This window comes from Ochotona princeps, chromosome 8, assembly GCF_030435755.1.
Source record: "Ochotona princeps isolate mOchPri1 chromosome 8, mOchPri1.hap1, whole genome shotgun sequence".
Taxonomy (NCBI): Eukaryota; Metazoa; Chordata; class Mammalia; order Lagomorpha; family Ochotonidae; genus Ochotona; species Ochotona princeps.
The window spans coordinates 3,815,670-3,830,255 of NC_080839.1; the positions used below are offsets into that span (position 1 = coordinate 3,815,670).

General features: G+C 46.2%; 1 protein-coding gene across 1 annotated transcript in view; it reads left to right on the plus strand.

Annotated features, from left to right (window-relative positions):
• The first annotated feature begins 12,486 nt into the window (after window positions 1–12,486).
• The window catches only part of ST6GAL2 (ST6 beta-galactoside alpha-2,6-sialyltransferase 2), a 69,917-nt gene continuing 67,817 nt past the window's right edge, over window positions 12,487–14,586 (plus strand). The window contains exon 1 of the mRNA XM_004594233.2: window positions 12,487–12,616. The gene's annotated coding sequence lies outside the window, so the exon portion shown is untranslated. The remainder of the gene's footprint in view (window positions 12,617–14,586) is intronic.

Below are 14,586 nucleotides of genomic sequence, written 5' to 3' on the forward strand. Positions count from 1 at the left end.
TGACATAGCGATTAAGGGCCTCACCCTGAATGCACCAGGATCCCATATGGGCACCAGTTCTAATCCCAGCGGCCCCGCTTCCCATCCAGCTCCCTGCTTGTGGTCTGGAAAAGCAGTCGAGGATGCCCAAAGCCTTGGGATCCTGCACCTGCGTGGTACACCCGGAGGAAGTCCGTGGCTCCTGGCTTCGGATTGGCTCAGATTCAGCCATTGTGGCCACTAGGGGAGTGAACTATCGGATGGAGGATCTTCCTCTCTGTCTTTCCTCCTCTCTGATATCTGACTTTCCAACAAAAGTAAATAAATCTTGTTTTAAAAAAGGAAAGGAAGAAAAACTATACATGGATTTCAACTCCTTTTCAAATTTTTCTTGCACCAAAGTAAACTTACTTCAACCCTATTTTTCCATGAATTCTCTGAAGTACCATTACAGAAAGTCAAAGAATGTCTTAAAGATGAAAGAACAGATTGGCAAATCTTACATAGATATGTCTGTATAATATGTAGGCATATCCCTGTACAGAGAGAGACATAGCCATAGTGTCTTGTGTGTTTAGGTGTGTATTATCATTTTATTATCTTTTTTAAGGTAACCAGATAGTAACCCCAGAGGATACATGGAACTGGGAAGAAATTGGAGGCAAGGAGATCCAATTTTCACCAAATGGTGTAACTAAACCATGTAAAGGGTTTAACTGGATGTTAGGACTCAAAGGGGATGTGAATGTGCTCTGACTGCCAGCCTCCTCCCTTGAGCAGCTGGGTAGAAGGTGATGCCAGCAAGCAAGGTACAACCTGCTCTTCCCTTAGCAAGTTTTTCATTGACATTAACTGAGAAAATAAATTAAAACTCAGTGTTTGTCTACAGGATGGCTAAACTTGACTACTACTGCTATTAAACCCTGTGGGTATCCATAACCATTTTATTTTCTGTCAATGCCAAACCACATTTAGTACATGATGGTTTTAAACCAGAGTTGCTTTTAGTATGTGCGGGACCTAAGTCTGTGCAAGCTAGTTTCAGATTTTGTTTGAAGTCAAACCTTTGGTAGTCAAACCTATATCCTTTTCAAAGATGAACGCACAGGACTCCCAGGACTCAACACTGTCCACTGAGCACACAGAGGAGATTTCTTGGGGAGAAGCAGGTTGGAGTGAGTAGGGAGTAAGGGGAGTGTGGTCCTAGTATTGGGGGAGACCTACAGCAGAGGTCCCTTGGTGGCCCAGGGGACATGGTCTTAGAGCAGGGTCTGTGTCCCTCTGATGACTGCTAGGGAGGCCAAGTCTTATCCCAGCGGAAGCTTCCCTTTTGCTTAAGGCTAACAGAGAGGAAGAGCAAGGAGATTTGACAAGGCCTTTAAGTGAAAGCCACCTGGCGCCTTCCATAGAGCACAGATAGGTGATGGGACACAAGTCCGCTCACTTACCTAACAAACATTTACAAAACCAGCAACCCAGTGGATGAAATCCTTGCCTTTATTGATTGAGACACCTAGGCAATGAGCACTTCAAAGATAAATGCTTCCTTAGCGCAACTCATACATGACAATCACCTTCTGCTGTTGCTTCTTGTCTTCTCTCACCCCTGATATCCTGGAGCCTGCTCCATTAGCTTTAGCCCATCGTTTACTCCCTGCAAGTATTTATTTGATCAGAGCTTTACAAACACAACACTCCCACTGCCTGCATTCTGCAACTTCCGATCTTACTCCTCTTCTCTATAACTCTTATTATCACACCATATAGCTTATGTGTTTATTGGTGAAAGTCTGTCTTCTCCCCATCCTGCACCAGAAGCTCTGGGCTATTTGACATGGTTTCTTCCCTCCACAAATTGAAAGGCAGAGAGAGAGAGAGAGAGAAAGAATGTTCACTCACATGTTCGCGCCTCAAACGGCCTCGCAACCTGGGTCAAAGCCAGGAGACCGGAAATCCATCTGAATTTTCCTCGTGGGTGGCAGGAATCAAGAATCTAGGCCATTCTCTGCTACTTTCCCAGACACATTTGCCAGGAAGCCTGGAGAGAAGAGGGAAAATGCAGATTTAAATTGTAGCTCTGATATGAAATACCAGCATCACAAATGGAGAGTAATCCACTGAGCCATGGTGGCTGGCCTTGGGTTGGGTTCAGTGTTGTTTCTCAGCCCTCAAACTGGTGCTAGAACACATGAGGAGAAGACACTTCACAAGTATTTTCTGGATGCAATTACACTCTTTTAAATGCAGCAATTGAAAACACAAAAGCCATTATATGTTCTGATAGTCTATACTAAGAAAACAACATGGCCTGGAGTATCACCAAGTTTTCTCAATATACCTGTTACCTCAGCTGAGATATTAACATGTGAACAAATGAACTGAAGGAGGTAGAAGAAAGTAGAAGTGCGGGGCTCTGGGCCATGGACCACCCACCCACGTAACGTGGTGCAGTGACGGTATTCTTGGTAGAGAAGTACCAAAGACAGTTACGGTGAACATGTCCGTTTATTGGCAACCAAGCACAAGCTTATATAGGGCGGGGTAAGGAAAAACAAGCCTCGGGATAATACCAATATTCCTATTGGGTTAAGCATTTATTACATGTCATTTAACATTAGTATCACATGCATTGTCGGAACAGCATCATGTACCCCACCACAGCTTATGTAGCTCCACATGCTGGAGTTGTTTATTACAAGATCATTACAAGATGGGTGTGGGAGGAGGTAGGCAGGAGGAAGAGGTGACCCAGTTACTGAAAAGTACCCAAATTACCAAAAGAGATTGAGGGGGAGGGAAATATCTGGAAGGATCTGGCCTCCTACCAACTGCATGGGTTCACGGGGGCCTCTTGGCAAAACAAAAAAAAGGGGTCTCTAGGCATGAAGACCATTGGGGTCTTTAGGCCTGTTCCAAGACCAGAGGGGCCTCGAGGCATGCACTGAAGGTAGTCCCACTGACCCTCGCATAGTCTGAAGTAGGCTGAGAGCCATCCTGGTACTCGCTCACCCACACTGAAGGAGACACCAAGCAGATAGAAACAGGAAGCCAAGGTCAGGCAGGTCCTGGGCAGCAGGCTAACTGATGGATGAGGGGGAGAGCTGATTTCTGTGAGCCTTTAAGAGCAACCAGAGGGCCCAGTATGATAGCCCAGCAGCTAAAGTCCTCTCCTTCATGAGCCAGGATCTTATATGGGAATCAGTTATAAAACCAGCAGCTCCGTTTCCCATCCACCTGCCTGCTTGTGGCCTGGAAAAGCAGTCCAGGACGGCCCAAAGCTCTGGGACCCTGCACCCGCGTGGGAGACCTGGAAGAAGCTCCTGGCTTTGGATCAGCGCAGCTTTGGCTGTTGGGCAGTGAATCAATGGACAGAAGATCTTCCCCTCTGTCTCTCCTCCACTCTCTGTATCTGATTCTTCCAACGAAAGTAAATAAATCTTAAAAAAAAAAAAAAAAAGAGCAACCAGAAGGGTCTGGGGCATTTATCAAGGGAGTCTAGGCGACAGGTGAAGGGTGGAGCTCAGGCCATTGTACCCAAGCCAGACTCCTCTCCCCACGTAGATCCCTCTCTTGGTAAAGTGGGCTGCGACCCCCTCAGTAAGTGGGCTCTGACCCCCTCAGTTAATGCTGCTCCAGCTGTTTCAACGCAGCATGCCCTTTTTCTCTCCAAAACTGAAGATCCTAAAGAAAGCTTTTGGATGTGGTCTGACATGTTTACCATATTTGAAATGAGAAATTTCAAATTATTCAGTTCTCTTAAAATGATAATAAGAGTTACAAGACAGGGGGTTCTCACAGCTGTTCTGCCATCAGCCCCTGCAGCAACACATGACACACACAGGCTGGAGAGGCATGACTACACTCAGGAGAGCAGAGAGAAGTTTAGTCTATGTTCCCCTAATGCAGTCCAGTGGGTATGGAAAACCACAGATTCTATCCAGCCATGCAACCATGTGTGTGTTTTCCTAGACATGTATGTATACACAAGCCTATGATAAAACTTACTTTATAAATTATGTACAGGGATATTAACGACAACAACAAAACAAATATAATCTTGTCCCGTAATGTGTCATCTAACCCTGAGGAATTATTCTTAGAATTTTTCTTTTTAATATTTCCAGATCTCCATTGGCGATTAAAATTACAGAGAGGGAAAATTGAAGAAAACAGAAACTATCCTGATGTGGAAATAGTCCTTGGACCTCCAGCACCCTCTCTGAGTAGGTCCCACTGAGCCTGGGGCGCTTGGTCACACCAACAGGCCTACTGCTCTCCTGGCTGGTGGAAAGCCACCTGTCTGAATGTGGCCAACCCTGGGGCACCGCTGAGCATGGCTTCCCGTGTTCTGTGAATATTCTCATCCTATGGATTTTATCACAGTGACACCACCTGTGTGTATTTTGTCTTTACAGTTCCTTGTTGACAAAATGAACAGGAACACTCACCACAAGCTATATAAACTGGAAAGAATAGAAAAAGTGCTAACCTTTTCAGGACAAATTATTCATCATGTCTCTTTACTATTCCAGCTGTAAGCTACAGCTGCATGGAAAGGACAAAAGATTGATACTGTTCCTCTAATATTATGACATGTCACAGGGTAATTGGTTTCCCTTAGCTAAGTCACTCAAAATTTAAAATTACTTATGCATGAAATAATACATTTTACCTTTTTTTTTTTTGCATTGCTGATTGTTGAATTAGGAGATGTATAGCTATCTAAATTGTGCTATTTAATAAATTGCAGTCCATCTCAATCATGTAATATTCGTGTTATATCCTTGGGACACCGTATTGATTTTAAATAATGCTAGAGAAAGTACAGAAAGATGCTGGGAGGAACAGCTTGATCCAAACAAAAGTGTCACTCAATTTAGTGCTTCTTTTGAAAAAACTGCATGCAATTTTGTAACTGTTTGATCCAAAGTTTCTACTTTGTATTCATGCTTCTGACATCTCTTAATTTGGTATCATTATTATCCATTAGTTTCCATGACTAAAGCTATTTTGTGCTATGTCTGTCCTCCTCTTAAAAAAAAAACCCAAAAACAAAAAAATCAAATCTTTAAAAATCACAGTTGGGTTTCAACTTCTGAAATGCGATGGTGTGTTCAAACCTTCTGTAATTGTGCGCTGGCACTGCTGCTCCACCTAGAATGATAAGAAATTACAGCACTAATCAAAGGGAAAATTACTCAGCAGTTACATGGGTTTCAATTAGTCACATTGCCAGCTTGTTAGGGAGACATATTTGAAAGGGTAATCAAAGAAACATCACATCTGGGCTATTTTTAAAATAGACAATTCTTGACCAGTCTTCAGTACATCTTCAAATCCTTCTAAGGATTTGGACCGGAATCAAGTATCCTGCAAACTTTCTTCTTGTGTGGAAGTGAACAAAGATCAACCAAATGAACATAAGCAAGGCTGGCCATCCAGAGCTTTCTGGAGTAACCCTGTTTCCCAAGGGAGACTCAATTGGCAACAAAATGGTTCCAACTGGAAGCCATTATGTGTACTGAAGTAGAGGAGTCCCGGAAAGATAAATGTGCTCTCTGACATCAAAGTCTTCAAAGTGCAAAATAAATAGATACAGGAAAATAAATGTGTACATATATTCGCATAGATGAACTGTACAGTAGAGACCAGCACACTGGGAAGTGAAGAAATTGCATCTTGTGTGGACTCCCAAATAAATGTAGGACTCCCAATGAAACAGTTACACCTTTACAGGGTGACACCAGGTTGTCTACCTTTGTCTATGTATACCATGCCATGATGCATTCACACAGCAGGAAGTTAACTCTGCAACTCTTCCTTAGGCACTGTACCTCTGTGATGCTGTGGGGGGAAATGGCTAGAAGAGGAAATGTGGAAGGAAGGGAGTGAGGAAGGGTGATGAAACCCCTATACCTACAAAACTATGTCATGAAAAACATTTTTTTTAAGTAGTAAAATAAATGATTGTCAAATACATCGCAAAAAAGAAAAATAACAGCAGGTGGGAATCTCACGGCAGAAGTAAGGCAGGCTTGAAATATGCAATGCTTGCAGTTTACTGTTGTAAGGGAATGTTGGGCAGGTTTCACGGTGCAGTTACTGTGTGATTAGTTAACAGCACATTTTGCGTTCAGTGTCTTACTGGGGAAAAAGCTTAAGGCAGTATTAGCAAGCACCTGTCCTCACACTGACTTCCATGTGCACCCTAGAACAGAACCTGACATATACTTGGTCCTCAACAAATCGTTGCTGCAGAAATATAGTAGAAATCAGAATATCCCTCCATAGCAAAATCATCTTTATACTTTTCCCTGACAACTCTGTATTGAGGTTTCCTTATCTGCACCATGGGCCTATTCCCATCCATTAAATAGCAGCTCCTGCTCATTAAATGATTACCATATGTTCAACTGGGGCAGGCACTTTCACGTCAGTATCTCCATCAGTTCTCCAAGCAACCCCATGACATGGGGAAGTCATCTCAGAGTTCTCCTGCCCAGGTCTCCTGCAGTTGCTAGATGGGTGATCCAAGGCAGCCCTCCTCCTTTCTCTATTGGTTTCTGCTCTTCAGTTTTGAACCCTTTAAAGGAGAATGACAGAGACTTTTACATCCCTAGCTTTTTATTAAATCATTACATTGGGAAGAAGAAAGGTTTTGATGGCAAAATACCAACAATTAAGAGTAGAGGTGAAATACAAATGGAAAATGTGCAGTACTGCATGTCAGATCACCTAAGGAGTAAAAGGTGAGTGAGAGCCTGAGAAGACAGCCACCCAGGACATCTGCAAGAACTGCAGTTGAATGAGAAAGAAACAGCAGGAAAGTCACCAAGTCATCACTGTTAACCTTACCAGGAAGGAGAAAGCAAACACACCGCATGCCTGGGACACACAATGCTCTGTGGTTACTGGACTAAAAAGCTGGGGGAAACAAAAGAAAAAGAAAGGAAAGGAAAAGAAAAAAAAAATCACAGTCTAACTCCAAATCTCATCACAGAGAAACAGCAGACAAATACCCCCAACTGAGGGATATTTAACAAGATAGTCTGAATTCTGCACAGATGTGAAGGTCGTGCAACACAAAAACACCAAAGAACATTACAGATCGTAAAGACAGAAAGAGACACAGCAACTAACCAGAACAGATGAGCCCCGGTCAGATCCTGCGCACAAGGCCTTTTGTTTTGTCTTGGTTTTGTTGCTTTTTGGATGTGAAGGACATTGGAAAGACAACTGCTAGTATTTCAGCAGACTGAAATTTGGTATTACCATTATATCAGTGTTACTTCTCCAATGATGATCACTGAGTTCCGGTTATATAACAGTATGTCCCTGTTCTCAGGAAATGCAAAATGAAATATTTACAGACCAGGGGCGTGATGACTGCAACTCAGTTCCCACCAGTTCGGAATGGAAAGAAGATCTAGAAAATATGGAGTAAACACAGCAAAGTGTTAGTTTTGGGGGGATCTGGGAAGCTGGTGTTGCGTATGTCATTCTCTAGAAGACTCAAATTATTTCAGAAAATTTTTAAGAAGCTAATTAAAAAATCAAGGAAAAATTTTGTCCTGGGTGTTTTTGTCCTGAATGGACACAAACAACATAGGACATGGAGCTTTAAATATTTGGGGTGGGCAGCATGGTACCTTGGGCCACACAGCTACCTGTGACAGCGTAGGCATCCCGCTGTGAAGTTATAGGTCTATGTAGATGTTTCTAAACATCTTGGATGTTTTGAATTTCTCTCTGCCTGAGAAGGCTGAAGGAAAAGTGTGAGTGATGACGTCCTGACGGCCTAGGCGTTTGGCCCCCACCCATAATCACACACAGTACATGAGGTTGATTTTCTTCCTGGTGATCTATTTCTTTAATTACATTTCTAACAATTAAGTGAATTCTTTAAAAAAAAAATTACAGATCAGCTAGGGAACAAATGTTTCTGCTCAATCTTGGCATTGTATTCCAAGTTAGAAAGAATCAGAAATGTGTTATACCACTTTGCACTGATGGATTTGATTTACACTTTAAGCAGGTAGATAAAGAAGATTGCTTCTGGGGACATCCGCTTCTCTCAAGGGAAGAAGTTGGGTGTACTGCCTAGTAGTAGAATGGAAATGATGTAAAAAGTCAAAAGTCAATCAGGCCCACGTGACAACAGCTTAGAAAAACCAGTCCTAAAACCATCTGTAAAACAATCTAAGAGGGGCCAGTGTGTGTCACACTAGGAAAAGCCACCTTCTGCGAAGCCAACATCCCTCATACGTACCACTTAGAGTTCTGGATGCACCATTACTTTTTTCAATTCTACTTCTTTTTATTAGTATCATTTTATGATACAGTCCCATAGGCCCTGGAATTATCCTCATCCCCTCCCCAATTTCTTCCCTCTTCACTAAGTTCCCCTATATCATTACTATAATATAGTTCTTCATATATAGTCATATGTCCATCATTGCAGGCATGGACAATGGCAGAGAGTCCAGCATCCTATTGTCAAGATCTAGGAAACACTTTCATTGGGAGTCCATCTTTGTCCGGAAGTAGAGATGCACACTGCATTGTATCCTCACATCTGGATATGATAGTCTCCATTACAGTTACTGTACATCCCCTTAAATGAAAAATCATAATACAAAATCAACGATAGAAAGAAAAATAGAAATTTACAATGACATGAAGTTAAATAAGATGCTACTGAATGACTCATGTATCGCTGAAGCAATGAAAAAAGAAAACCAAGAAACTTCTTGAAGAAAATGATGCTACTGTATGATCTGGTTCATTGAGGAATTTAATGAGAAGAAAGTGTTTTGAAGAGATGAAGCTAACCACCACAACAAAAAAATCCAATCCATGAGATACAGTTTCTGCTGATCTTTGTTGGTGAAATGTGTCTCCTGTAGGCAAAGAATAGATGGGTTTTGTTTTTTAATCCAGACTACTAATCTATGAGGTCTGATTGATGAGTTTAAACCATTTGGATTCAGGGTTAATATGAATGGGTGGTAATTTGGTCCTGTCATTTTAGCAATGTGTCGTTCATTGGTTTAGTCTTCTGTTGTTATTTCACTGTGATGTTCTTCCCATTTGCCTTTGGTTTTGATGGGTGCTATTCCTTTTCTCTCTCTCAAGAGAACATCTTGAAGTACCATTTGTACAGCAGGTCTGAAAGAAGGCTATTCTTTCAACTTTTTTTTGACTGTGGAAGAATTTTATTTCATTTTCAAATACAAAGGAAAGTTTTGCTGGGTACGTTATCCTGGGCCAAAAATATTTTGCTTTTAGAATCTGAAATATGTCACTCCATTCTCTTCTGGCATATAGAGTTTCCTGTGAGAGGTCTCCTGTGAGTCTATTTGGCATTTCCTTATGTCAGTTGATTTTTTTCACGTGCACATTTAAGCATCTTATCCTTATGTTCAATTGAAGAGAGCTCGATGATCATGTGTCATGGTGAAGATTGCTTCTGGTCAACCCTGTTCAAAGTTCTGTGCCCCACCTGGATGCTGTTTCCCAATTCCTTCTCTTTATTAGGAATATTTTTTCCTCAGTATTTCATTAAATACATTTGTAAACTCAGCTTCTCTTTCTGCACCTTCTGGGACTCCCATAACTCTTATATAAGGCCTCTTATTAGTATCATTCAATTCTTGAATACTATTTTTGGCCTGATCCAGCTCTGCTTCCAGCTTTTTGTTTGTTTTCCCCTGGTGGCATGAAATATCATGTCTAATTCTGAGATCCCTTCTTCTGCGTCCTTCGTTCTATTTTGGAGACTCTCCACTGTACTTTCACTTTGCTCCACTGTAGTCTTCATTTCTGATACATCAGCTTTCATTTGATTCATTCCCAGTGTGATATATCCCTTAAATTCCTTGGATGCCTGTTTTGCCTGTTTCTCATTGTTGATAAGAAGGTTTATAATAAGTGTTTTGAATTCTGTATCCCCCATTTCTCGATGTATTCCTCAGTTAGCTACTCTGAGGATTTTGCTCCTTCGCAGGAGAGTCTTCAGCAATATTCATTGTGCCTCTGTCTCTTCTTTTGCTCTTGGTCATTGTACTTCTGGTTAGCAGAGTCTTCTCCTTGGGGCAGGTTTCTAAGCTGTGTCCCCCACAGGTCTACAGCTCAGTTTTACTTATTGCAGTTCATACGGAGCTCTTTGCTTGCAGTCACTTGTGCCACTCTCTCCAGCGAGTTCCAGGTCTGGATTCTTAAGTTAGGCTTCCACCATGGTCTCTGTAGCCCCAGCTCCTGACTCACCACTCTCCACCTCCTGTGACACTGTGCTGAGGTTGCACTGTTGTCTCTGGAACCTTTCTTCCACTTCTGGTTGGAGCAGGTCCCAGGATTAGGGAGACACCAGGTGTCCTACGTAACTAGGTTGTTGTTGGTGCTGATCTTGCTGGAACCTGTTGGCTGTTAGGTCTGGGTGCCACACAGACCTATTTTGACCCATAGGATGCCACAGTAGGTATTATTTTCCTGTGGAACCAGGAGAGAGGAAGGGAGGGAGGGGGAGGAAGGAAGGAACAATAGTGTTCTAAGTAAACGGGCCAGTGGATGCGCTGTGTATCATAATAAGCTTATTCTTTTTGCTGTTCTCTCTCTTTCGTGAATGTCTCCTGAATCTGTAGACCTCCAATTCTCCTTAGCTTTCCAAGGAACAATTCAAACAAGGAATGTCAATTATTTTGTTTAATATTGCATTGCATTTGGATAGAAACAATCTACTTTTTTTATGTTTATCAAGTGACTTCTTGATTTCCTGCGGAAGCAACGGATTAGTCAGTCTAGCTCTCCTTGCATTGATTACCTTGACTGTAAGTAATAAACCCAGACTATTTAAAATTTTGCAACCGTGATTGGCATATTTGTGCTAGGGTGGCAATTCTTCTACAAGCATACGTTTGTATGCTTATTTAACTCATTAAAATGTATTTAAAGGTAACCCAAACATCCACTGTTGCAACATTTATGCAAAAAAGCACTGGAACTGTATAAAAACACACACACACTGTGAGCAGTGGCTAAAACAGATAATTTTAGAAGCTTCAACGCGACGTGTTTTGAGAACGCCTCCTCTGTCACTGATTACAAAATCTGTAAGGTATCTGCTTTCCCACGCTGGAGGACAAGTTTAGTGCACGGGTTTCACTTCTGAATGCGAACATGAACCTTAGGTGCTGTTCGCACCCATTTTGCAGAAGAGAAGAGGGATCCCACAGAACAGCTGACCAACACAAAGCTCCTCCGAGGACAGGCGGCAGGACTCGGGCAGCCTTCCCCTCCCAGACCCTCCAGCCGCTTGGTTCCACGAGCTTACTGGGGGTTAGGGCGAGTGCACTTTCACAGTATTTCACGTTTATGGGCTGAAGTTCTGTTTAGAAACACAGTGTTCCCTCGGGCAGTTCTGCAAATCCCGAGTGTCAGAGACCGTTAACACAACCGGGAAATGCTGAACCTTCTCAGTGCACGCTTGGGATCGAGCCTAATGACTTCTCGCTCAGTCGGTTTTAGTCTAATTTGTCTGATGTTGCGATTTTTTCCTGCAAACTCTTTGAGCAGACCCACATGCCTGCTGTGGGGCAGCGGGACATATTGTAGGCTGAGAACTTAAGCTGAGTTAGGTAGCCAATCGTTCTCTTTAAGAAAAAAGAAAAGCAAAACATGAAACCATTGAGTTCTAGGAACGGTCTTAGGGATTTTTTTTTTTTAAGCAGCACATTTAGTGACAGATCTGTGTCACCAAAATGTTCCTTCTGCAGAGACGGAGGTTGGCGGGTGACCAACCTCCTCGGAGGTCGCTCCTTGGAAGGCCCATCCCGGACCCCTGGGGCGCCCCCACACTTAAGCAGTCTGTCTTAAATCCGCTCAGGACACCAGCCAGGGAGAGGAGGGCGTCGCTGCGCGCCCGCGGGGAGCGCAGCTGAAGTTCAAAGCAACGAGTTTACCAGCAAACAAAGAACAGCGCGGTCTGGGGTCCCAAGAGCAGCTGCTGTTGGCTCTAGAAAACGCCAGGGCCTCGGTGACAAATGCGCATTCCGCGGGGGAACAGACCGACACCCGATCTACCGCTCTCCGAGGCCCCGCCCGCAGGCTCCAGATGCCTGGTCTGCAACCAGCGGGCTGTAAGGGGGCACGGGTTCACCACTTGCCCGCAGGCACCTGGGGTGTCTCCGTTCCGAGAACTTTGCCGCGCCACTTGGCGTTTGGCGCCGACAGGGAGGCAGGATGGGCAGGTGAGGGTCCCCCAGGAGCTCCATCACCTGGCTTCCTAAGTTATAGGTGGTCTGCTCCCAATATCTGCATCCTGGGGAACCTCGGGGAAGCTCGGAGGAGCGAGGGCCCGGGGTTTGGCGAGCGGGTAGAACAAAGGCAGCAGGCGGGCCAGAGAGGATGCCGAGCTCCCCCGCGCCCCGCCCGGCCGCCTCGCCGGCGCTGCCGGGCGCGCAGGTAGCAGGGCGTAGGTAGCTGCCGGAGGGTGTGTGTTTAAGCTGGGGACTCACTTCCGCGGGCTCCCAGGTTTTTCTTCCCGCTACCCACCAGGAGCTCGCATTCCTGCACCCCAACCTCCGGCGGGCATCCGACCGGTCCCTAGGTGCCAGGCGTGGAGCCAAGCGGGACTGTGCAGGTAACCTTCGGAGGAACTAAGGGTGGATGGAGGCGGCGGCTGGGTAGAGACTTGCCTTTTTTAGGCAACCGCGCCGCCCCACGCAGCCCAAGTCTGCAGTCACTCTCCGCAAGAGGCAGGGTTGGGCGCGGAGCCGGCGGGGGTGGGGGGTGCGCCCCGCCTGCGCTGTCCGCTTGTCCGAGCTGCCAGGCCCAGAGAACGCGGGGTGGGGGGTCCAGTGCAACTTCCCAGTGCCCGCTGCGAACCCGCTAGGTGAGCCCAGGCCGGGAGGCGGGAGGCCGGAGGCAACGGGGGAGGGGAGGCTGGAGGGGCGCGGAGCTCGGGGGGCGGGGCGCCGCGCAGCCTCCGCACCCAGGCCGGGAACCGCCGCCCGGAGTCCCGGAGCTCCCGGCCGCGCTCCCTCCAGTCGCCACCGAATCTCGGAACAATGTGGTGCGCGGCTAAGGGCTGAGAGCGCAGCTGTGCGCCGACTCCCGAGGCCGCGCTGCCCGCCGCCGCTCCCTGTGGTCGCCTGTGTCTTCGGCTACCCGGCGGCGCGGAGCAGCCTTGGGTTTGCAGGACTGATCCCATAGGCCGCCAGGGACGGCGAGCGCGGGGTCGCACCGAGTTCCCTGGGCTTGGTAACTGCAGGATCAGGGCGGCACGCTTGGTGTCTGCAGCACCCCCAACTTCCACGGCTCCCCCAACCGGGGGAGGGGAGGGTCCCTGCTACAAGAGGGCGTCCATGTGAGTGTGGGAGCGCGTGGCGCGCGCGCCCGAGCAGAGCTGGCTGCTGGAGAATGAAAATGTGACACGCACGTCCCCGGCTCCAGCGCAGCGCGGCCGGGGCAGCGCCGGGCACCGTGGGCTCGTGCGCTTTGGGCGTTTCGCAGAAGGCTGGTAAGGAAGCAGCGCTTGGTGGGTGCCGCCGCTCTCGCCGTGCGGGTAGCCAGTCCGCCGCTGTGCGCGGAGTAAGACTCGGTGACAGAGTCTGACCTGCGTGGGTGTGACTCTTGGGGGTGCTTGGAGACGGTCAGCGACCTAGAGGGCAGCGCTTCCAGGAGAGAGGGCACTTGTACTCGGTGGCTCTGTTACGTTATTCTGTTTCGACTCCGAAAGAGAGTGGAGATTGTTTCGCTGGTGATTCTTCAACCTACCCTTAAATGCAGAGCTGCACTTCCAAAAGCTATAACTGTATTCTCTTGACTTCTAATGCTCTGTGGCTGTCATGCTTAGGGACAGAAAGACCGGGTACCGAAGTCACTTGTTCTACGTTTGGCAAGCAAAAAAACTCCGTTTGTGGACTGACTTGTCGCGGGGCCCGGGGTGGGTGTTCTTCGGGACTGCGAGTATTCTGTGGGTTGGTCTGTATTGGACTATGCCGGCGCTAGGGGACAGAATGAAGTTAGACGCAGGGTTCGCCACCAGGGATGCCTTCCAGAGAGAGCTGAATAGCGGTGTCTGGAGAGGCAGCGCTTTCCAGGAATTTCAATGAGATTCTTGACGGTTCCTTTCCAGGTCTGTCCTCCTAGTTCTCAATTTGTTTTGTCAGACTGAACTTTCAAGCTGCTGTATAATCCCAGAAACACTTTGGTGGGGAAAACACTGCTCTCTTGGATTTGGGGGGAACTTGTATTTTTTTTTTTAAGATATAATTATTTCTATCGGAAAGTCAGATATACAGAGAGGAGGAGAGACAGAGAGGAAGATCTTCTGACCATTGATTCACTCCCCAAGTGACTTCAACAGCCGGAACTGCGCCAGTCCAAAGTCTCAGGTGCAGGGTCCCAAGACTTTGGGTCCTCTTTGACTACTTTACCAGTCCAAGCAGGGCCGCCGGAATTAGAACCCACGCCCATAAAGGATCCTGTTGGTGAAGGCAAGGACTTTAGCCTCCAGGCTACCGCTCTGGGCCCGTGTTGTTGTTTTTATTGTAGCTGTTGTTTGGGAGCAGCAGCCCTGGTCTGTTTGACTTGTGCCTTCTGACCTCA